We start from the raw sequence: 25080 nt of genomic DNA, 5'->3' as shown, positions 1-25080 counted from the left end.
AGAGCAGCTTACACTGAGAACGCAGTGGTGTGTCAGACTCAAGGAGGTTTGTGTGAACTGAAAATTCAAATGTCAGAATAGTTCTTGCCTTCGAGGTATTCACAATTTGTGAGGGTGAAAAACTGATGTACCTAACACAGCAAAGTGTGATAACAGATGTAGAAGTTAACTCCATGGCAATGCAAAAGACAGAGAAAACAGAAGTAAGCTCTGGAAGGCTTTGTGGAAGACAGATCTTCATGAGAAAAAGAAATACCTCATGCAGAACAAATCAAAATTTCACATTGTAGAGTACTGGAGAGACACAAAGAATGTCAGTGTGGCTACCAGAGGCACACTAGGAGCGTGGGGAGAACAGGTGTCGAGCTGTCGGGGATGCGTTCAAAGCCCACATGTGACGAACCCTCATGCTCAGGAGCTTGATCCTTGTTTGAGAGGCAATGGCAAGCAAAGGAAATGATTTGGATTTAGAAACTCAAAAACAAAGCAACAACTCTTCTTTTCAATAAAACTGTGTAATAATTCCCTAAATCAAACAGATGGTAGAAGCAAGAGGCAGTAATAAAGATATAGTAGAGATATAAGTCTATGAAAAGGACATGTTAGGAGACAGTACAGGAATTAATATCCACACTAGAGAAAAGACCAGTAACTTTTCAGAACTTCTTTTCCTAATTAAATTTAGTAAGTATATTACAGGCTGAGTATCCCTACTCCAAAATCTTAGATGTTCAAAATATGAATCTTTTTTGAACACCAATATAACAACCCAAGTAGAAATTTCCACACCTGACCTCATGTGACAAATTGCAGTCAAATGTTGAACATACTGTATTTTCATATAAGTATACATCAACTTAACATCTAGTTGCAATTTAAAGGAACTCCAGTTTGATAAACAGTGTTCATTTTAGACAAAAGAGTAGAATTGTAACTCACAAAATCTCAACATAAATACAAGTTTCTGGCACAGAACACTATATTACAGTGCAATTATATATGGAAAAAGTAACGACCAGAATTTTAGTGAAAAAACACCACTATTAAGGACATTAAAGTGAATATAGAAAAATTTATCTACATGAATATGGACAGAGACAAACAGACCCTCAAAAATCTATAAATTAATTTTGCCCTGCCTCAAAACATCAGAGAGCATTGGGGGTGTGGGGAATAAAACATAACAGAGCCAGCATTGTGGCATAGCAGGTAAAGCCACCACTGCAATGCCAGCATCTTTTATGGCTGCCTGTTCCTGCCCTGGCTGCTCCACTTCAAATCCAGGGCCCTGCTAATGGCAATGGCCTGGGAAAAACAGCTTAAGATGGCCCAAGTGTTTGGGTCCACCCACATGAGAGATCTGGATGAAGCTCCTGGCTCTTGGCTTCAACCTGGTCCAGTGCTGGCTGGGAAGTAAACCAGTAGATGAAGATATCTATTGTGTCTCCCTCTCTCTCTGTAACTCAAACTTTCAAATAGATAAATAAATAAATGTTAAAAAAATAAACTTAATGGTGGGGGAGGGGCGCTGTGGCACAGTGTGTTAAAACCCTGGCCTGAAGCGCCGGCATCCCATATGGGCACTGGTTTGAGACCCAGCTGCTCTACTTCCGATCCAGCTCTCTGCTATGGCCTGGGAAGGCAGTAGAAGACGGCCCAAAGTCCTTGGGCCCCTGCACCCACGTGGGAGACCCAGAAGAAGTTCCTGGCTCCTGACTTCAGATTAGCACAACTCCGGCCATTGCGGCCATTTGAGGAGTGAACCAGCAGATGGAAGACCCCTCTCTCTGTCTCTACCTCTCTCTGTAACTTTCAAATAAATTTTAAAAAATAAAGTGAAATAAACTTAACGGGGCCAGTGCTGTGGCACAGTGGGTTAACGCTCTGGCCTGAAGAGCCGGCATCCCATATGGGCACCGGTTCGAGTCCCGGCTGCTCTACTTCCAATCCAGCTCTCTGCTATGGCCTGGGAAAACAGTACAAGATGGCCCAAGTCCTTGGGCCCCTGCACCCATGTGGGAGAACCGGAAGAAGCTCCTGGCTTCAGATTGACACAGCTCCAGCCGTTGCAGCCAACTGGGCAATGAACCATCAGATGGAAGACCCCAATCTATCTCTCTATCTCTCTCTCTCTGCTTCTCCTCTCTCTGTGTAACTCTGACTTTCAAATAAATAAATCTTTAAAAAATAAACTTGCTCCTCATGTGGGATCTCTGTCCTTAATGTGCTGTACAGTGTGATTTAATGCTATAACTAGTACTCAAACATTATGTTTCACTTTGTGTTTCTATGTGGGTGCAAACTGTTGAAATCTTTACTTAATATATACTAAATTGATCTTCTGTATATAAAGAGAATTGAAAATGAATCTTGATGTGAATGGAAGGGGAGAGAGAGCGGGAGAGGGGAGGGTTGCAGGTGGGAGGGAAGTTATGGGAGGGGGAAGCCACTGTAATCCATAAGCTGTACATTGGAAATTTATATTCATTAAATAAAAGTTTAAAATAAATAAATAAATAAATAAACTTAACAAAACTTACCAAACGAAGTTCGTCCCAATAACTTTTTCTATTAGAAGGTTTCACAAGGAAATCTGCAACAAAAAAAAAAAAAAAAAAAAAAAAAAATCAATTGTTTTATAATAACAAATGGCCTAAAAATCAAGTCAAGTCACTTAGATCTTCCCATAAGACTTTTTCTACTAGTTAGAATGCCATGGAAACAGATTTTTAAACTGTTAACAATGTGTACTATTTAGTCAACCACAGATTTTTTTTTTTTTTGGGGGGGGGGAAGAAGGTTAGAGAAAGAGCATCCATCCAGCAGTTCACTCCCCCAAATGGTGGCAATGGCCAGATGGAAGCCAGGAGCTTCTTCTGGGTCTCCCATGTGGGTGCAGGGACCCAAACCCTTGGGCCATCTTCTGCTGTTTCCCCTAGCACATTAGCAGGGAGCTGGATTGGAGTGGAACAGGCACTCAAACAGGCACCCATATGGATGCAAGCACCACAGGCGGCAGCTTTACCTGCTACACCACAGCACCGCTCCCCTCAACCACCAATTTCAAACTATTCAACTGCACAGAATGGGTCCAGTCAGGCCTTAGCACAACTTTAGAAACTGCAGAACTGTACAGGACAGAGCTTTCCAGAAACCCTGGATGTTCTCATTGAAGTTTTTTTCAGTCAAGCATCATTTGTGATGACTTGTAGGAGAAAGATTTGCCATGACAGGAACAGGTACATTTTAAAAAACTAAGATCACAGTCACTCTGGCAAAGGGATCTTGTTGTTTGAGACCATATTTCCCTTGCTTTTATCGTAACACAAAGAATTCCTGTCACAACTAGGCAACAACCTGACCTTTATAGATACAAAAGACAATCTGATTCATGTGTGATGATTTCCATCAATATTTGCAGACATAATTTGTCCTTTTAAACTGGTTGCTTAAATGACACAAAGTCATATAAATGAACAGCACATCAAAACTCTAAAATTAAGGACTCAATAAAATATGCCATATTATTCCCACAACCTCTAAAAACTTTTAACTGAAAACCATGAAAAGAAAGCTAAATATGAGGTAAGAAATGTTTTAATCATTTTATAAGTACTATTTTTGTCTTCCATTAACTTGTAATTTTAATTTTGTAAGTTAGGTCACATATACCACATAAGAATTAATTTGCGATTTAAGATACAAACCATACTAAGTAACAACTATGCAGTCTTCGGCTGCCCGACCAGGTCCAAGACCGCACCACAGGAAAGTCCAGGGGCTTGTAGACCCACAGGGCCTTTTCCTGCTGGCGTATCTGCATGCTGAAATACATCCTGTCACAGACTGTCCTCCTTTTATTAGGTCAAGGCATTACGCTGGCTTTTTATATTGTATGTCTGTAGCTATATTACCTATGAACTTCATTTGAGGATGACACAGGACATTACAAACATCTGTTAAAAAGAACAGGCATGGGGTCAGCACTGTGGTGTAGTAGGCTAAGCCTCTGCCTGTGGCGCTGGCATCCCATATGGGTGCCGGTTCTAGCCCCAGCTGCTCCTCTTCCGACCCAGCTCTCTGCTATGGGCTGGGAAAGCAGCAGAAGATGTCCCAAGTGGTTGGGCCCCTGCACCCATGTGGGAGACCCAGAAGAAGCTCCTAGCTTTGGATTGGCCCAGCTCCGGCTGTTGCAGCCATTTGGGGAGTAAAACCAGCAGATGGAAGATCTTTCTCTCTGTCTCTCCCTCTCAATTAAGTAAAATATATTTAAAAAAAAAAAAAAAAGGTGCTGTCACTCCACCTCTCAAATTAAAATAGGAAGGTGAGAGTCTGACACAGCTGTTGATGTTAGGGGCCCACATTCCCATATCAAAGTTCCTCAGTTTGCTTCCCAACTGAGGCTCCTGGTTCCAGATTCCCGCCAATGCTGACCCTGGGAGACAGTAGGCAATAGCACAAGTGGTTGGGTCACTTACATAAGAGACTCAGACTAAGTTCCTGGCTGTTGGGTCTGGCCCAGCCTCAGCCATTACAAGTACAAGCAGAGTGACAGAGTGAATGGGACATCTATCTATCTATCTCCCACTCAAATGAAAATCAATAGAAAAAAGAAACATTAAATAATAAATGTGAGGGTACCTTCCACTTAAAAATTATTATATATAGGGACAGGTACTTGGCCTAGCAATTAAGGTGCCCAGGTTTGAGTCCTATTGCCTCTCATGATCTCATCTTCCCGCCAGTGCACCTGCCAGGAGGCAGCTCAAGGGTTAGGTCCCTGCCACCCCATGCAGTCCTGGATTGAATTCCCAGCTCCTAGCTGTTGCGGGTATTTGGAGAGTAAACCAACAGATGGGAGCTTTCCCTCTTTCTCTCCCTCCCAAAAACTTTATTACAGACAAAAAATGATGAGAAATAGCTTACGGTAAGTCAAGAAGTGTCAAAGTACTACATGTGTGTGCTCAGAGGTCCAGGGAAGTTTGGGAACTTAAACTAGGTCTTACAGATAAATTAAGTGGGATTTCAATAAAGAGAAAGAAAGGAATAGGAGTAATTGAAGTAAGGGTTCCTGTTCACTGGAACACAACATTTTTGAGAAATGGAGAACAGGTCAGGATGTTGAGAGCACATACAGGAAGTTAACACTACAAATGCAGTTAAGTCACTTTCCCCAGAATAGCAGGGCAAAAAAATCAAGTTTTATGAGCAGGGAAATCACATTAAAGTGGTGATGCTACATAGTAGTAAGAGGCAAGAAGGATGGTGTAGCTGGGTGGTCACTTAGCATGCTGCTAGTGTGGTAATTCTGACATCAACTGCTACGAGCCAGTATCTCAGAGATCGTGAAAATGCAGAGGAAGAGACGGAAATGAACGAGTCAAAACTTGCCTGAGCTTGGTAACTGATGAGAAAAGGAAAAAAGGAGACAAAGCAAGTTATTAAAGATAACTGCAAAATCTTAAGGCCTGTGGTGACTAGAAAAAGGATGATAATGTTAAAAAAATAAAGGGTAGATTTCCAAGGAAGCTAGTGTACTATGATGTACTGGTGAATTCCCAAGTAGATGTATATCCAGCAGGTAATGGTATTGAAGGACTAAAATAAATTCAAGGAACAGATCAAGTCTAGGGATAAGAATATGCTTATAGTGCTAGATTAAATTCAAGGGAATTACTACATCTACTGTGAGGATCATCTGACATGTTTTTAGAAATTACTAAGTAATTTACTCATGTCAAAATATGAGATGTCCATTAACAGAGAAGTGTGCAGATCAAGATGCCCATAAAGTTCCGAGAGAGGGGCCACACAACAAAGCAGACTCAACCAAAAGGCTGAGGCAGGCCCATCTCAGCATCAGCAACGACTCATCTTCCTAGCAGCTACAATCGAACAGTATCAGCAACAACTCATCTTCCCAGCAGCTACAATCGAACACTGGGTCAGATAGAAATACAGGTCTCATTGTAAAACACTGCCAGCAAGTCAAGAAAGACTGGACATTCAGCACCTACCCAAGACAGTTAATGTAATCATATGCACCCTGCATACCACGTCAGCTTCAACAAGGACAACAAAGCACACTGATTTGGACCATTCATATAAAACCTTCAGATAAAAAACTAATCAGGTTGAGTCAAAGAGGCCCACAAACTAAGACACAGGCCAGACTCTAAAGTAGTGAGGGCAAGGGACTGGGAGTGGCACTTTTCTGGCTGAGGTCCATTTCAAGTTCAAAAGAACAAAGGAATACTTTTTACACTGAACTCTCACTTTTCAAATGCTGAATAATTCAGAGTTCAAAATTTTAAGACAAGGCCGGCTCACTAGGCTAATCCTCCGCCTTGCGGCGCCGGCACACCGGGTTCTAGTCCCGGTCGGGGCACCGATCCTGTCCCAGTTGCCCCTCTTCCAGGCCAGCTCTCTGCTGTGGCTAGGGAGTGCAGTGGAGGATGGCCCAAGTGCTTGGGCCCTGCACCCCATGGGAGACCAGGAGAAGCACCTGGCTCCTACCATCGGATCAACACGGTGCGCCGGCCGCAGCGCGCCTACCGCGGCAGCCATTAGAGGGTGAACCAACGGCAAAAGGAAGACCTTTCTCTCTGTCTCCCTCTACTGTCCACTCTGCCTGTCAATAAATAAATAAATAAATAAAAATTTAAAAAATTTTTTACAAAATTAAACAAAATTTTAAGACAACCCTGGGGGCCAGCTTTGTGGTGCAGTGGGTTAAGCTGCAGACCCCACATTCCATACGAGCTCCCTGCGAGTGTGCCTGGGAAAGCAGAAGATGGCCCCCGTAACCCACATAGGAGACCCAAGGAGTTGCAGGCTCCTGGTTTCTGTTTGACCCAGCCTCAGCCATCAGACATTTGAGGAGTGAACCAGCAGATGCAAGATTTCTCTCTCTCCGCTGCTCTAGTAAGTAAAACAAATCTTTCTTTAAAAAAAAAAAATGAATAAAAGATGCGAAATAAACAGATTTTCTTGCACCCACATTGAACAGTAAGAAACATTCACAAAGCACAACTTGAGTGAGGAGGTAAAAATACCAAGGTGTTGAATTTTAAGCAGTAGTTTTGCAACTGTCACTACTTTGGGTGTTTGTTTTCCTGCTTTTAGGTCTATTAACTTTTCAGGTATCTGAAACTAAGATTCTGTAGCATGTTGGGCAGGGAGAGATTTAATCACAGCATTACTCAAAAAACCAAGTGTTTATTACCTGAATAAAACGACTTTGACTTAGTCTTACTTCCTACACCTCAACTTTTCCAAAACCCTTTGCTAAAGCCAGATGGTATAAAATGAAAACTGAAGTAGAGAATTCAAAAACATGACTGCATTCACCTCCTGTGATGGAAGTGGAGGAGGTCAGGGCCAGCACTGAGGCATACCAGACTAAGCCTCCGCCTGTGGCATCAGCATCCCACTTAGGCATCAGTTCCAGTCCCGGCTGCTCCACTTCCAATCCAGCTCCCTGCTAATGTGCTGGGAAAGCAGTGGAGGATGACTCAGGTGCTTGGGCCCCTGCACCCATGTGGGAGACTTGGAGGAAGCTCCTGGCTCCTGGCTTTGTCCTGGTCCAGCTCTGGCCTTTCCAGCCATCTGAGGAGTGAACCAGCAGATGGAAGACCTCTTTCTCTTTCTCTCCTCCCCTGTCTCTGTAACTCTGCCTCTCAAATAAATTTAATGCACTTTTTTTTTATTTGACAGGTAGAGTTATAGACAGTGAGAGAGAGACAGACAGAGAGAAAGGTCTTCCTTCCATTGGTTCACCCCACCAAATGGCCACCACGGCCCGAGCTACACCAATCCTAAGCCAGGAGCCAGGTGCTTCCTCCCAGCCTCCATGCGGGTGCAGGGGCCCAAACACTTGGGCCATCCTTCACTGCCTTCTCAGGCCACAGCAGAGAGCTAGATCAGAAGAGGAGCAGCCGGGACTAGAATTGGCGCCCATATGGGATGCCGGCGCAGCAGGCGGAGGATTAACCAAGTGAGCCACAGCGCTGGCCTCCAATAAATCTTTAAAAAAAAAAAAAGAAAAGTAATGGAGGTTTTCATTCATTCAACACATATTTTTGAGTGGTAGGTACCATTCTAGGCACTAGGGATGTAGCAATGAACAAAAAGTTCCTGCCCTTATGCAGCTGCCATTCTAGTGTGATAGCCTCTCCTGCCTGAATGCTCGTTTTGATTTTTCCCCCTGTTTAGAACCATGCTTTGAAAAATATAAAACAAACAGCAAATGTAAAACTGAGTTGGTGCCCCAGCCGGTGATATTCTCAAAGCTATATAATTTTAAAAAATAATATAATAAACAAGAGGACTGGCACTGCGGCGTAAAGGGGAAGCTGCTGTCTGTTATGCAGGCATCCCCTATGGGCACTAGTGCCAGTTCCAATCCAGCTCCCTGCTAATGTGCCTAGGAAAGCAGTGGAAGACGGTGCAAGTGCTTAAGCCCCCGTACCCACAAAAGGGACCTGGCAAAAGTTCCTGGCTTCAGCCTGGCTCAGCCCCTATTGTTACAGCCATTTGGGGAATGAACCTACAGATGGAAGTGTGCGACCGCACATGTGCACTCTCTCTCTCCCCCTACCCCCTCCCCACTCTGGCTTTCAAATAAAATCAATTTTTTAAAAAGCAAACTAAACCCAGAAGCTACCTATCTTTCTACCTCTGCAAACATTAAAGTCTAGAAGTTTTCAGGGTTCCAAATACAACTCCATGACCAATGTACTGTGTTTCTCTGCCAGCTGTGAGGCACAGATAAGCAGTTAAAATATTATCATTTCCTAAACAAAAACAACCACTCTCTCCTTGAAAAAACAAAATTCCAGTAAGTTATCAGAAACAGCTGGACTCCATGTTATAACCACATTCTGCACCAAAGAACCTTTACTAGTTTGAAAAAAAAAAAAAAAAACCCTCTGGAACCAGCAACACTTCATGTTCACATGCAAGTACATGTTCTATTTCAGTAGAAAATGAGAAGACCAATCTTGTATAATTGTGTAACTACATTAGTTACAGAACCAGAGTATGTGGCTCATTATTTACATAAACTGATCTGTTTTAAAGTGGAAGAGGTTCATACTACACTCCTCAAAAGAAAGAGGAAACAGTGATCAATGCATAAGCGCCTCTGTCTTAATTCAGTAACTGAACTGTCTACAGCTGCTTTTCCAAATGGGGACTCAAAATTGTGAGAAGCCAAATGTGAAGTAATAGCTCTCCAGCATTTTTACACATTAAGATTAGACTGCACTTCACAAGTACCTTACTACTGCTCACATTTCAAAGAAACAGATAAGAGAAAGCCCTGACCCTGTCTCTCAGAAAAGACTAGTTGTAATCAAACCAACTTTAACACATGTGATTGATATTCTTTGAAATCACTTACTCTACCAACATTTCCTTTCAAACTTAATTATTGCATGGGAGGGAGGGGACATCAAACCTACAAGACATCTTTACCTCCAGAAAAGATTAAAACCAAAGACCACAATCTGCCAAAAGAACAAAAATTCTAAAGTTTTAAGATATCCAAGATTTTTTTTTTTAACTACATTTACTACTTGCTTTTTTTTAAAGATTTATTTTACTTATCTGAAAGACACAGTTACAGAAAGAAGTAGAGACAGAGAGAGAGGTCTTCCATCCGCTGGTTCACTTCCCAGATGGCCACAACGGCTGGAGCTGCGCCAGTCCAAAGCCAGGAGCTTCCTTTAGGTCTCCCATGTGGGTGCAGGTGCCCAAGGACTTGGACCATCTTCTACCGCTATCCCAGGCCATAGCTTAGAGATGGATTGGAAGAAAAGAAGTCGGGACTAGAACCAGTGACCATATGGGATGCTGGTGCCTCAGGAGAGCGCTTTAACCTGCTGTGCCACGGCGCCAGCCCCTACTACTTGCTTCTGAAAATCACTTCATGGGGCCGGCGCTGTGGTGTAGCAGGTAAAGCCAATTTGAGTCCTGGCTGCTCCACTTCCGATCCAGCTCTCTATGGTCTAGGAATGCAGTGGAGGATGGCCCAAATTGTTGGGCCCCTGCATGGGAGACCTGGAAGAAGCTCTAGGCTCCTGGCTTCATATCAGCCCAGCTTTAGCCATTGTGGCCATTTGGGGAATGAGCCAGCAGATGGAAGATCTCTCCCCTCTTCCTCTTCCCTTTCCCCTCTTCCTCTCTTCCTCTCTGTAACTCTGCCTTTCAAATAATAAATAAATTTTGGCCGGCGCCGCGGCTCACTAGGCTAATCCTCCGCCTTGCGGCGCCGGCACACCAGGTTCTAGTCCCGGTCGGGGCACCGATCCTGTCCCAGTTGCCCCTCTTCCAGGCCAGCTCTGTGCTGTGGCCAGGGAGTGCAGTGGAGGATGGCCCAAGTGCTTGGGCCCTGCACCCCATGGGAGACCAGGAGAAGCACCTGGCTCCTGCCATCGGATCAGCGCGGTGCGCCGGCCGCAGCGCGCCTACCGCGGCAGCCATTAGAGGGTGAACCAACGGCAAAAGGAAGACCTTTCTCTCTCTCTCTCACTGTCCACTCTGCCTGTCAAAAAATAATAATAATAATGGCCGGCGCCGTGGCTTAACAGGCTAATCCTCCGCCTTGCGGCGCCGACACACTGGGTTCTAGTCCCGGTCGGGGCGCCGGATTCTATCCCGGTTGCCCCTCTTCCAGGCCAACTCTCTGCTATGGCCCAGGAAGGCAGTGGAGGATGGCCCAAGTCCTTGGGAGACCTTGGGAGTCCATGGGAGACCAGGAGAAGCACCTGGCTCCTGGCTTCGGATCAGCGCGATGCGCCGGCCACAGTGGCCATTGGAGAGTGAACCAACGGCAAAAAGGAAGACATTTCTCTCTGTCTCTCTCTCTCACTATCCACTCTGCCTGTCAAAAAAAAAAAATAATAATAATAATAATAAATAAATTTTTAAAAAAATAAAAGAATCACTTCTAAAAATACAATTCTATAATTTGTAGCAAAATGGACGCAACTGGATGACAAAATGTTGAGTGAAATAAACCTAACACAGAAAGACAAATACTGCCTGTTTCCCCTTACACTTGGGAGTTAAAATTTAAACAAAAACAAAAAATATAAAATCACTTCTATACATTCACTCCAACTTTTTTTAAAGATTTATTTATTTGAAAGTGTTACAGAGAGAGAGAGAGAGAGAGAGATCTTCTATCCACTGGTTCACTCAACTGGCCACAATGGCCAGAGCTTGTGGCGCTTGTGGCGCAGTGGGTTAAAACCCTGGCCTGAAGTGCCGACATCCCATATGGGCACCAGTTCTGGTCCCAGCTGCTCCTCTTCCCATCCAGCTCTCTGCTATGGCCTGGGAAAGCAGTAGAAGATGGCCCAAGTCCTTGGGCCCCTGCACCCGCGTGGGAGACCCGGAAGAAACTCCTGGCTCCTGGCTTCAGATCAGCACAGCTCCAGCCGTTGCTGCCATCTGGGCAGTGAACCAGCGGATCACTGTCTGTCTCTCTCTGTCTCCACCTCTCTCTATAACTTTCAAATAAATAAATCTTAAAAAAAATTTATTTATTTATTTGAGAGGTAGAGTTATAGGCAGTGAGAGGAAGAGAGAGAGAAAGATCGATCGTCCATCTGATGGTTCTCTCCCCAAATGGCTGCAACAGCAGGAGCTGTGCCGACCCGAAGCCAGGAGCCAGGAGCTTCTTCTGGGTCTCCCAGGCAGGTGCAGGGGCCCAACCACTTGGGCCATCTTCTACTCCTTTCCCAGGCCATAACAGAGAGCTGGATCAGAAGAGGAGCAGCTGGGACTAGAACTGGCGCCCATATGGGATGCTGGCGCTTCAGGTGGAGGATTAACCTACTGCGTCACGGCACCGGCCCCCCATAAATCTTAAATAACATTAAACCACAGATTCTTTCCCTCTTGCATCCTACCAAACAACCCCTATGAAGACAAAGAGTTTTACAAATAGAGTTGTACTCAAGAGAAAAGAAACTAATCAATGAGATAGGTAATGAACACCAAAACTGTTAATTTTTTAAAAGGCAACTAAAACACTAAGAAGATTTTATGATAAAACATGCCAGTGGGGACAGCATTGTGGTTAGCAAGTAAAGCTGCCACCTGTGACATCAGCATCCCATATAGGCGCTGGTTAGAGACCTAGCTGCTCTGCTTCCAATCCAGCTCCCTGCTGATGTGCCTGAGAAAGCAGTGGAAGATGGCCCAAGTGCTTGGGGCCCTGCACCCAAGTGGGAGAGCCTGATGAAGCTCCTGGCTTCAGCCTGGCCCAGCCCCAGTCCTTGCAGCATTTGGGGAGTGAACCAGCAGATTGAAGATCTCTTGATCTCTCCAGCTCTCTCCATCTCGATCACTCTCCCTCCATCTCCCTCCATCTCGACCGCTCTCTCCATCTCCCTCCATCTCGACCGCTCCCTCCATCTCCCTCCATCTCCATCTCGACCGCTCCCTCCATCTCCCTCCATCTCGACCGCTCTCTCCATCTCCCTCCATCTCTCCCTCCCTCTCCATCTCTCCCTCCCTCTCCATCTCTCCCTCCCTCTCCATCTCTCCCTCTCACGCTCTCTCCCCCTCTCACGCTCTCTCCCCCTCGAGCTCTCTCTCCCTCTCTCTCGATCTGTGTGTGTGTGCGCGTGTAAAACTCTACCTTTCAAATAAATCTTAAGAAAATAGCCAATATCACTGTGAAACCTGACAAATTTATACTGCTTATTATAATGTGCTTTTGCTTCTGAATCCTGCTCTAAAGTAACAAAAACAGAATTTCCAAATGCCACTCTTTTTACACCACCCCAATACCCTCAAAGCTGCCTAAGAATTTCCTTCTCTATTCCAGAATTAAATGCAACTTAATTTGAAGGTCAGCTTGCCCTAGGTACTTAAGAGTATGCCCACATAAAAATGAGAATGTTTTTCTTATTTTCCTATGGTATTTGAGATATTAAAAATCAATTCTAGGAAAAATTTGGATGTAAACTGAAAAAATAATATCCCAAACCTACCAATCTACATATTGCTTCCAGTATATGAACATTTTATTAGGAATTTTAATGTTCCTCTTCCTTTCTTTTTCCTAGTTAATAGCAATGTATTGTACATTGATAACTGCTAAGAAAGCAGATTTGATTTTAAGTGTTCTTAGTACAAATGATAGGTATGTACAGAAATGCATTAGCTCAATTGAGCTATTCCACAAAGCATACATATTTCAAACATATACATGATAAATTCACACAATTTTTAGTTTCCAGTATATTTTCTCACTTGAAAAACCTGAAGTCCCCTCTCCCTTTCTGAAAATAGTCTTAAAAGTTCTAGGGCCTTCTATCCAGTTTTACAGTTAACAGGCATCAAACTGGACAAGGATCAGAATGGATGGAAATACAGATCCATCCTTTAAGTATAACAATGAAAAAAAAAAAAAAACATTTTAATTATCAACTGCTGTCACAGCCGAAACTCCAGCTAGTCAAGAGGTGCATCGGGGCACTGTGGCACAGCAGGTTAAGCCACCACTTGGGACACTCACATTCCAAGTCAAGAGTGCCTGGTTCAAGTCCTGGCTACCCCAAGCTTCCTGCCAATATGTATGCCTGGGAGGCAGCAGACAGTGGCCAAGTCACCCACAGAGAGATGACAGAATTCCAGGGCTGGCGCCTCCAGCCTGGCCCAATTCTGGCTGTTGTGGGCATCTGGAGAGTGAATCAGGGGACGGGACATCACTCTCTAGACACCCCGCCCCACAACAATCCACCTCTCACTCCCCATCTCTCAAATGAAACCTTTTTTAAAAAGTACAGGGAAGAAAGATAAAAATTCAACTGGCAGAGACTGTATGAAATGAAAAGAACCCACTCTTCTAGCCTAGCTGAAATTTATATTCTGTCAATTAAGTAGGGGACTACTCATATTTCTGAAAATAAGCCAACAAAAACTCAAATAACGGCCAATAACCACACATCACAATGTGGGCTCTATTTACATGGTAGGCTCAAACACCCTACTCTTTCAAAGCAGTTTACCTTAGGTTATAAAATGGCGAAAAGACCAGAAATAATCTTGACCTGAACACCTTCTTCAACATATTCCCAGAAAAAGTCCCACCCTTTTAAACTAGTAATACTTATCTCATCTAAACAGAGACACATGTGACTGCCATCCAAATACAGACAGACATAAAAGGGACTTTTCAGCTAAAGTCAAGGTAGAATTTGTCAACACATTTAAGAAAAGGTAAAGTACTAAATTAAATAACGGCTAATATGCAAGTTGCTAAATAAAAGGAATTCCTATTATACTTTCAAATAACTACAATTAAATCAACTCAGAAAATTTCAGACAACCCTGGGTTCACAATGAAGACAAAAACCAAACTTTGGATTTAAACATCTTCTTAGGCTATCATTAATCAGAAACAAAAAAAATTCTAAAAAGTACGCTAGCTGAATTATTATATTTATACAAATATATTTTAACATTATTAAATATCCTCTTTAAAAAAAAAGTTCTCAAATACACAGCCTAATAAGCACTTACTCAAGATGGCCCAAGTGCTTGGGCCCTGCACCCACATGGGAGACCAGGAGGAAGCACCTGGCTCCTGGCTTCAGATCAGTGCAGCCCGCTGGCCGCAGCAGCCATTTGCAGGGTGAACCAACGGAAGGAAGACCTTTCTCTCTCTCTCTCTCTCTCTCTCTGTCTAACTCTGCCTGTCAAAAAAAAAAAAAAAAAAAACTTACTTAAAATACATTATGCAGTAATCTAAACATACAGTTTATACAACAAAAAATTTAATATTCAATTCAGGTAAAGGAAAAAAAATACATACAGACAAGTAACTGGAATCCTCAAGTTTCCAATAAACACATGAACAAAAACTATTAGTAAAATATCACTCTTCCAAGGTCAATCTGGACCACCTAGGTTTCTTGCATTTTTAAAAATAAAAAGTTTGTCAAAGGAGCTAATGTCTGAAAGAGAAGGAATAATGTGTTTACACAAGCCCTCTGATAAACATCAGACCTATAATTAAACACATTCTATAATAGTTAAGTTTTTAGTCAATATACATACAAATGAGCTTCAAAAAGCTCATGGAAATTGGATTTAAAGAAAATTTAGGGTGGGTGTTTGGCGCAGCAGTCAAGATGCTGCTGGGGGGGTGTGGCCTGTGGTGCAGTGGGTACTGCCACCGCTTGCAATGCTGCCTGCAGCACCAGCATCCCATATGCTCAATCGTTTCTGTCCTAGCTGCTCCATTTCTGATTCAGCTCCCTACTATGGCCTGAGAAAAGCAGTGGAAGATGACCCAAGTGCTTGGGCCCCAGCTACCCATGTGGGAGACCTAGAAGCTCTTGGTTCCTAGCTTCAACCTGGCCCAGTCCTGGCCATTCCGGCCATCTAGGAAAATCTCTCTCTCCCTCTCTCTCAAACTCTGACTTCCAAACAAATAAATAAATCTTTTAAAGACGAAAATAAGAGATGCTGCTTGGTACATGTACATTCCTATCTGAGCACCTGGGCTCCAGTCTTGGCTCTGCTTCCAATTCCAGCTCAAGCACATGGGTCCCTGCCACCCACATAAGAAAACTGAATCAAGTTCCTATCCCCTGGCTTTGGCCTGGGCCAGCCTCAGCTGTTGCAGGCATTAGGCAATCAACCACCAAATGGAAGATTTTTCTGTCTCTCTGCCTTTCAAATAAAATGAAAATAAATTTTTTGAGAAGTGTACTTTGGTGCAAAAATTTTGAAATCTATGCATAGTTTCCTTTTCTTTAAAAATTTTTTGACAGGCAGAGTGAACAGTGAGAGAGAGAGACAGAGAGAAAGGTCTTCCTTTTTTTCCCATTGGTTGACCCTCCAATGGCCGCTGCGGCTGGCGCACCTCGCTGATCCGAAGGCAGGAGCCAGGTGCTTCTCCTGGTCTCCCATGGGATGCAGGGCCCAAGCACTTGGGCGATCCTCCACTGCACTCCCAGGCCACAGCAGAGAACTGGCCTGGAAGAGGGGCAACCAGGACAGAATCCAGCGCCCCGACCAGGACTAGAACCCAGTGTGCCAGTGCTGCAGGTGGAGGATTAGCCTATTGAGCCGCAGCGCTGGCCGCATAGTTTCTTTACAATACACATTTTCTATAAATTTGGAGACCTCTATTTATACATACACAAAATACTAAAATGCAAGGAAACAGGAAATTTTAGGAAGAACTTAACACTTCTCTAGTGATTCACCTTCAACAGTTCCTTAAATCTAACGTATATCCTATATTATACAGTATATAGTTATTGTTGCAATGGGGGTACTCTATTACCAGTATTTCTTTGTATTATATACACCACTGGTAATATCTGAGATGACCTACATAGAACATAGACAAATGCTGGTGCGCACAAAGCAAGATTTATTTAAGTCAGAAACCTCCTGCTGCAGCAGCCAGGAGAGAGGTTCCAAGAGGGGCAGACCTGAGAAACTAGTGGAAGTGGAGTCTTTTAAGCACAATTCAGGGATCAAACAATCAAAGAGTGGGGACAAAACCCATCATAAGGCAGAAATTGTAAGCCTGCTCATGATAAAAACGACAAATGGGGGCCGGCACTGTGGCATAGCGGGTAAGGCTGCTGCCTGCAGTGCTGGCATCCCATATGGGCTCCGGTTCGAGACCCAGGTGCTCCTCTTCCTATCCAGCTCTCTGCTATGGCCTGGGAAAGCAGAAGATGGTCCAAGTCCTTGGGCCCTTGCACCCACATGGGAGATCAGGAGGAAGCTCCTGGCTACTGGCTTCAGATTGGCACAGCCCCAGCCATTGCAGCCAACTGGGGAGTAAACCAGTGAATGGAAGACCTCTGTGTGTGTGTGTGTGTGTGTGTATAACTCTGACTTTCAAGTAAATAAATAAATCCAAAAAATAAAAAAAAAAACCGACAAATGCCTTTTAAAAGCAACAAGACTACATATTTAGCCTAATGAACACTGGGAAAAAATTCTACATTTTACTAACTCTGAGATACCACTTAACTGAAGGCACAGGACATTGTGGCACAGCATGTTAAGTCATCACTTGGGACATCCACATCCAACATAAGATGGTTTGAGTCCCAGCTGCTTCACACTTCAGATTCAGCTTCCAACTAATGCACCTGAGAGGCAACAGATGATGACCTAAGGACTTGGGCTCCTACCACCCACACAGGAGATCCAGATAAAGTTCCTGGCGAACAGCTTTGGCCTGGCCTAGCATTAGCTGTTTTGGACACTTGAGGAGCAGATTTAAGATATCTCTCTCTCCCACCTCTTCCCTTCTACCCTCCCCTCCTCTCCTTCCTTCCCTGTCATGCGACCTTTCAAATAAAACAATTTTTTGCACACCAAGAAGAAACCTTGCCAAATAACCTATAAAATGCCATTGTTCTGAAGACAAATTCCTTTTTTTAAGATTTATTTATTTGAGAGCCAGTTACAGAGAGAGAGGCCTTCCATCCCAAATGGGCACAACAGCCAGAGCCGGGCCGATCTGAAGCCAGGAGCCTCTTCCGGGTCTCCCATATGGGTACGGGGGCCCAAGCACTTGAGCCATCCTCCATGCTCTCCCAGGCCACCAGCAGGGAGCTGGACTGGAAGTGGAGCAGCAGTCTAGAACTGGAGCCCATACGGGATGCTGGTGCCACAGGCGGAGGCTTAAACTACTACACCACAGTGCCAGCCCCTTAAGACAAATTCCTATTTGGTATACGGACACTGCAAAAAAAAATCATGCAGCTGATATAGCTATTGATTTGGATGGCACTGCTCTATATGCTACTATAAATTATAAAGAGATTCCTACATTACCGTCATTTCCTCAGGATGCTTTATTCCTTTATTTTTCTTCAAAAGACTTATTTTTTCAATCCATTATTAGTCTGAAATCACTCATGAACAGGTTGACCTAGGGCTACATGCAAGCAGCTTCAGGCTTACCCACATACACATGATAAGCTTCTCTCCAGGTTTCTGCTATCACCAACAACTCTCCACCTCTTTCCCAACCTTGACCGCTACTCCTTGCACAGGACCAGAGGGCACCAGAACTCCACGAGCTGTCAACTAAGCACCTCCACCTCTATATCCTATACAGAACCCATCATGTCTCCTTCCTGGCCACAGCCCCTTGACGCTCCATTGGAGTCACAATCATTCTACATCTTCCAAGCTAGAAACATCTGACTATCTCCAGTAACAAAAACTGACACCAATTTCCACTGCTTTCTTTGAAATGCCCAATTTCCATCTTCCAATTCCTTGTCACCAGCAGCACTTAATCTAGCAAATTGAGTCTCAAACATTTGTTGAATTAAATTTAATTAGACCTTAATTAACTAAAAAATAAAATAACCACATTAGTCTTACAACAAAATTGATTATGGTCAATTCTTCCTTTAACATCATCTGACATATCCCTTTCAAAGAAGTTTCCCTAAAATGTCTAATGCTCAAAAATATGCTCTAGGGGCCAGCACTGTCGTATAGCAGGTAAAGCCGCCGCCTGCAGGGCAGGCATACCATATGGGCACCGGTTCAAGACCTGGCTGCTCCACTTCCGATCCTGCTCTCTGTTATGGCCTGGGAAAAGAGGTAAAAGGCGGCTCAAGTCCTTGGGCCCTTGCACCCACATGGGAGACCTGGAAGAAGCTCCTGGCTTCGGATTCGGGGCAGCTCCAGCCATTTCAGCCATCTGGGGAGTGAACGAGCGGATGGAAGACCTCTCTCTACCTCTACCTCTATCCCCCCACCCCGCTTCTGCCTCTACCTCTGTCTCTCTGTAACTCTGCCTTTCAAATCAATCAATCAATCTTAAAAAAAAAAAAAAAAAGATGCTCTATGACATACGTACCCCAACTAAACAAGTTTGGGCTGCTTTTAAAATGTTCATCCATGTACTTTTGTCACTGCTATTACTTTGCCTAATTACTCATCCCACTTCATCCATTTGGACAGACCCTATATATCCTTCTATTCCTAGCTTGAAAGCATTGCTTTTATCATGAAAGTTTCCCTGGGGAGCTCACTGGGCAATTTCAATATAGCACTTTAAATCTGTAACACTTAACTGCATGTCAGTAAAACTACTCACAATTTTACCTAACTAGATAGATTATTACTTTCTAGATAAATCATTTTCTTATTCAATTTTTGAACCCAAGGTCTAGCACTATCTGTTAAACATGAGAATCACTTAAATATAACTCAATAGAGAGAAACAAACTCTGAAAGTAAACAGTTTTGGATAAGAATTTTGGCTCCAAAACTTACTTGTCTCACTTTAGGAAGTTCATTCAGCTTCCTCATCTATAAAATGGAGATAATATTAGAACATACTCATTGTGTTGACATTTTCAAATCAATAATCAATGAAGACTAATTCTAATAAAGAGGTGCATGTTAACTATCAGAAAAATAAAAGTAATTTAAATGAATAAGAGAAATTAACTATGGCCTATTACCTACCCACTCAATACATTTTTCAAGCACTCTCTTGTTCATTTATGTTCCAGTTCTCACCTTAAATTCAACATGACTATCTGTCTTTCTTCACACAGAATAAACCATCATGAAGATTTCTAAGTTTCCATTATTCATTATAAATTTGAAAGCCCAAAATAATTCATTTGCTGTAGCAAAACTTCAGTCATAGGCATTTCAGCCCAAGTAAGAAGAAATCACTCATATGAATAAGCCAAGCTAATGTTAACCATCACTCTCTATATGTTCTTAGTTAACTCTTGAGCTACTATAAAACTATAGTAATATTTGCCATGATGTACAAAATGAGTTCTTTCCAAAACACAGACCTTTACGGCTCAACAAGGCCTCACTCAAACGAAAATCTTCTCTTCCCCTCTAGGACATTCTATGTTCATTCCAAATTCCTTACCATTGTTTATGCTATTTGCTATACCCTGACTACCTTTTCTCTGGCACCTATATGGATGCTAGTGTCTCAGGCATGGGTGCAGGGGCCCAAACACTTGGGCCATCTTCCACTGCTTTCCCAGGCACATTAGCAGGGAGCTGGGTTGGAAGTAGAACAGTCAGGACCTAATCCAGTGCCCATATGGCAGTGGAGGATGGCCTGATTGCTTGGGCCCCTGCAACCTAAGTGGGAGACCCAAATGAAGCTCCTGGCTTTGGCCTAGCCCAGTTCCACCCTTACGGTGATTTGAGGGGTGAAAAATGGATGGAAGACCTCTATCTCTCTAACTCTGCCTTTCAAATATTTTTTAAATGTCTATATTATTAACAGTTTCTTTTGGTAAGCACTTCCCTATATGCCTGTCACTATATTGAAACTACAAATGCTCCTTGACTTATGATGAAGTTCTTTATCAATAAATCCATTGTAATTTCAAAATATCCTAAACTGAAATGCATTTAGTGCATCTAACCTGACAAATATCACAATTTAGCAACACATTACACCATACAGGGGTGGATAACTTTTTCTGCCAAGGGCCATTTGGGCATTTATAGCATCACTCACAGGCCATGCAAAAGTATCAATTTAAAAATTGGCCCCTTATAGATTTAGTGAACTTAAAGCCCTGTCTGTGGCTGCCTTGCCAGGGCCAGACCAAATGATTTCACAGGTTTTATACAGTCTGGGGGATATTCCCAATCCCTGCTAGCATATTGGTTGGTTCCCTTCCTAATCACTAAGCAGATCAGACCGCTGTTCAGTACTCATGACACTCACTAGCCTGGGAAAAGATCAAACTTCAAAGTACAGTTTCTTTCTTTCTTTTTTTTCTAAGATTTTTTGAAAGTCAAAGTTACACAGAGAGAGGGGAGGCAGAGAGAAAGAGAGAGAGGTCTTCCATCCGATGGTTCACTCCCCAACTGGTCGCAACAGCTGGAGATGTACTGATCCGAAGCCAGGAGCCAGGAGCTTCTTCCAGGTCTCCCACGCAGGTGCAGGGACCCAAGGACTTGGGTCATCTTCTATTGCTTTCCTAGGCCATAGCAGAGAGCTGGATGGGAAGTGGAGCAGCTGGGACTCGAATCAGCACCCACATGGGATGCTGGCGCTTCAGCACCCCTCAAAGTACAGTTTCTATTGGATACTGATTTCATATCATGAGAAAGTAGAAAAATTACAAAACAAGCCATCTCGTACACTGGGGGCTGGCGCTGTAGTATAGCTGGTAAACCTGCCGCATGCGATGCTGGCATCCCATAAGTGCCAGTTCAAGTCCCAGCTGCTGCACTTCCAACCCAGCTCCCTGCTAATGTGCCTGGGAAAGCAGCGGATGATGGCCCATGTGCTTGGGCCCCTGGCAGCAAAGTGCAGATGAAGGTCCTGGCTCCTGGCTTCAGCCTGGCCATTATGGCCACTTGGGGAGTAAACCAGTGAATGTAAGATTTCTCTCTCTCTCTCATTCTGACTTTCAAGTAAAAAAAAAAAAAAATGAAACAATCTTTATTATATATATATATTTTTAAGATTATTTGAGAGGCAGAGTTACAGAGAGGCAGAGGCAGAGAGAGAATTCTAACCACTGGTTCACTCCCCAGATGGCCACAACGGCAGCTGCACCCAACCCAAGCCAGGAGCCAGGAGCTTCCTCCAGGCCTCCCACTTGAGACTTGGGCTATCTTCCACTGCTTTCCCAGGCCATAGCAGAGCTGGATCAGAAGGGGAGCAGCCAGGACTTGAACTGGTGCCCACATAGGATGCCGGCACTACAGCCAGTGGCTTCTCCCATTATGCCACAGCGCTGGTCCCCTCCAGATAGCTTTAAAAGTATAAATACCGGCCGGCGCCGTGGCTTAATTGGCTAATCCTCCGGCACCCCGGGTTCTAGTCCCGGTTGGGGTGCTGGGTACTAGTTCCGGTTGCTCCTCTTCCAGTCCAGCTCTCTGCTGTGGCCCGGGAGTGCAGTAGAGGATGGCCCAACTGCTTGGGTCCCTGCACTCGCATGGGAGACCGGGAGGAAGCACCCGGCTCCTGGCTTCGGATTGGCACAGTGCTGGCTGTAGCGGCCACTAGGGGAGTAAACCAACAGAAGGAAGACCTTTCTCTCAGTCTCTTTCTCTCTCATTGTCTATAATTCTCTCTCTAACTCTGCCAGTCAAAAAAAAAAGTACAAATATCACGGCAGGCGCTGTGGTATAGTGGGTTAAGCCGTCGTCTGCAGTGCTGGCATCCCATATGGACACTGAATCAGGTCCTGGCAGTTCTACTTCCAACCCAGCTGCCTGCTAATGCACCCGGGAAAGCAGTGGAAGATAGCCCAAGTGTTTGGGCCCCTGCACCCATGCAGGTTACCCAGAAGAATCTCCTAGCTCCTGGCTCCTGGCTTCGGCCTAGCCCACCCCTGGTCATTGCTGCCATTTGGGAGTGAACCATCGAATGGAAGATATCCCTTCTCCCTACTCTCTGCCTTTCAAATAAAATAAATTAAAAAAAAAAAATCACAAATATGCTTTCAAATCTGTTAAGTTAAACTTTCTTCCACATTAAGTGGTTGATGAGGCTTACTAGAATATAGCTAGCTAGACAAATATAGATATAAAATAACTAGATATATGTAGCTAAACAGATGAAGATGTAAGCTTTGGGCCAGCCAGGAGGTGCAGTAGGTTAATCCTCCATTTGCAGCACTGGTATTCCATATGGGTGCCATTTCTAGTTCCAGCTGTTCTTCCAATCCAGCTCTCTGCTATGGCCTGGGAAAGAAGTAGAAGATGCCCCAAGTGCTTGGGACCCTGCACTCACGTGAGAGACTTGGAAGAAGCTCTTAGCTCCTGGCTTCAGATCGGCACAACTCCAGCCATTGCGGCCATTAGGGGAGTGAAGCAACGGAAGGAAGACCTTTCTCTCTGTCTCTCCCTCTCTCACTGTCTCTAACTCTACCTTTCAAATGAATAAATAAAATCTTTTAAAAAAAGGGGGGGGGACATAAGATTAATTTATTTTGAAACTGTAAATGTTAAATAAACTGACATTTTCTAAAAGGAATAGTATGCCCTTCTACAGAACACCCGAGTGGGTGAGTTATGCATGATGACCAAATTATAGCCTATTCTGATCACGTGATCCAAGAGGGAACCAAACAGAATCCTGCTCTGGAAGAACCACAGTCCCTGAGTTGTGTGCTGAGGTACTCAATAAATTCACAGGGGTGATGCAGGATGGTTCAAATTCCTGAGGAAACAACAATAACTGACACCTACTGAACCACATCAACTACTAGCTGAGGTAATTCATAGTTTGAACATTAGCTCACAAAACATTCCCTTCGATGACATCATTTCTTTAAGAAGTTGAGACTTCAGCAATTGCTATGATTAAAATCAAGTACCACAGGGGCCAGTATTGTGACGTAGTGGTAAAACCACCACCTGAAAAGCCAGCATTCCATATGGGCACCAATTTGTGCCCCAGCTGCTCCACTTCCAAGCCAGCTCCCTGCTAATGGCCTGGGAAAAGCAGAGGAAGATGGCCAAAGTGTTTGGGCCCCTGCCACCTATGTGGGAGGTTTGGAAGAAGTTCCTGGCTCCTGGCTAACTGCTGGCCCAACACTAGACATTGCAACCATCTGGGGAGCAAATCAGGGGATGGAATGTCTTTCTCTCTTTTTCTCTCCCTAACTCTGCCTTTCAAAAATCAATAAATAAACCTTAAAAAAAATCAAGTACTGGGGCCAGTGCTGTGGCGTACTAAGTTAAGTGATGCCAGCATCCCATACCAGTGCCAGTTCAAATTCTGGCAGCTCCACTTCTGATCCAGCTCCTGGCTGATGGCCTGAGAAAGCAATGGAAGATGGCCCCAGCACCCACGTAGGAGACCCAGTAGAAGAAGCTCCTGGCTTCAAATCGGTCCAGCTCCAGCCATCACAGCCATTTCGGGAGTATGAATCAGCAGGTGGGAGACATCTCCGTCTCTCTCACCTCTTTGTCTATAACTCTACCTCTCAAATAAATAAACCTTTAAAAAATGATCAAGTACCATGTAAAAATCAATGTAGAACACGAAATGAACATGATATTATCTGACCCAATTCCCAACATTTGAGAATCTGTACAATATCCAGGGATATATTAAAATAAAAACACTATCTTTCAAAATTATGTACATTAATTTTTCAAATCACTAAATCTTGAGACTATAAATATTCAAGTATTCAGCCCTAACTTTTTAATAAACTATTAACTATTTCTTTGGGCCTAAAGGCATTTCAGAAAAGTTACAAAGACACTGAAAGGAAGAAGAGACTTAGGAACATGTAGCCAGGAGCCAGAGGAAGACAGAGTCACACCAGTGCCCAGAAACAGGGAAAAGCTAGCATACTTGATACAGTGTGCCTTCTCTTCCAGCCCTTGAGTTCTCCAAACTTCTATTATTATCTAAGATGCTGCACTATCCTTCGAAGATACCCATATCTCCCCTTTAGTTTATCTATTTAATTGTTTAATAAGCAACCAAGAGTCCTAAAAAACTAATCAGATGATTTAGCCTGATTACTTTAATAAAATCATGTGAATGAATAATGGCTATCAGGACTTTAAAAAATATAGAATTAGAATGTTACTGAATTACAAATCATTCCATTCGCTATCTTATATCAGCTAACTACAGGATATTTTTCCTAAAAATTGTTAAAGACAATATATAACAGATGCTTCATAATTAACAAAATTTAAGTTTTAACATATTATAGTTTCTCTTTATGAAAATACTCATTTGAATTAATTTTTGTAATATAAACCATCATATTAGTTTCTCTACACTTACAATAAAAATTAGGCACTTACCTAAGTAATCAAGATTACAGCTTTACAGTGGGCATTTGACCTGGTAGCTGGAACACTGGATAAGACAACTATGTCCCATACTGGAGCATCTGATTCACACCACGCCCAGCTCCTGATCCCACCTTCCTGACAATGCAGACCCTGGGAAGCAGCGGTGGTAGCTCAAGTGACTGGGCTCCTGCCACCCACGTGGGCGATCTGAACTGAGTTTCCAGTTCCCAACATCTGCCCCAGCCTGACTCAGCCCAGCCTAGGGCTGCTGCACTCATTTGGGGAGTAAACCAG

General features: G+C 43.6%; 1 protein-coding gene across 9 annotated transcripts in view; it reads right to left on the bottom strand.

The window, feature by feature from the left end:
- Nucleotides 1-25080, bottom strand: part of MTMR3 (myotubularin related protein 3) — a 158689-nt gene that overhangs the window by 68857 nt on the left and 64752 nt on the right. For 8 of the 9 annotated variants that reach the window (XM_062182649.1, XM_062182651.1, XM_062182646.1 and 5 more), the window contains exon 2: nucleotides 2541-2593. The gene's annotated coding sequence lies outside the window, so the exon portion shown is untranslated. Of the gene's footprint in view, nucleotides 1-2540; nucleotides 2594-19293; nucleotides 19325-25080 lie in introns of those variants that run through there. The other variant, XM_062182647.1, reaches the window with a different exon arrangement.

The sequence above is a fragment of the Lepus europaeus genome, chromosome 23, assembly GCF_033115175.1.
Source record: "Lepus europaeus isolate LE1 chromosome 23, mLepTim1.pri, whole genome shotgun sequence".
In the NCBI taxonomy this organism is placed as follows: domain Eukaryota; kingdom Metazoa; phylum Chordata; class Mammalia; order Lagomorpha; family Leporidae; genus Lepus; species Lepus europaeus.
This window is presented reverse-complemented; position numbering and strand designations above follow the sequence as displayed.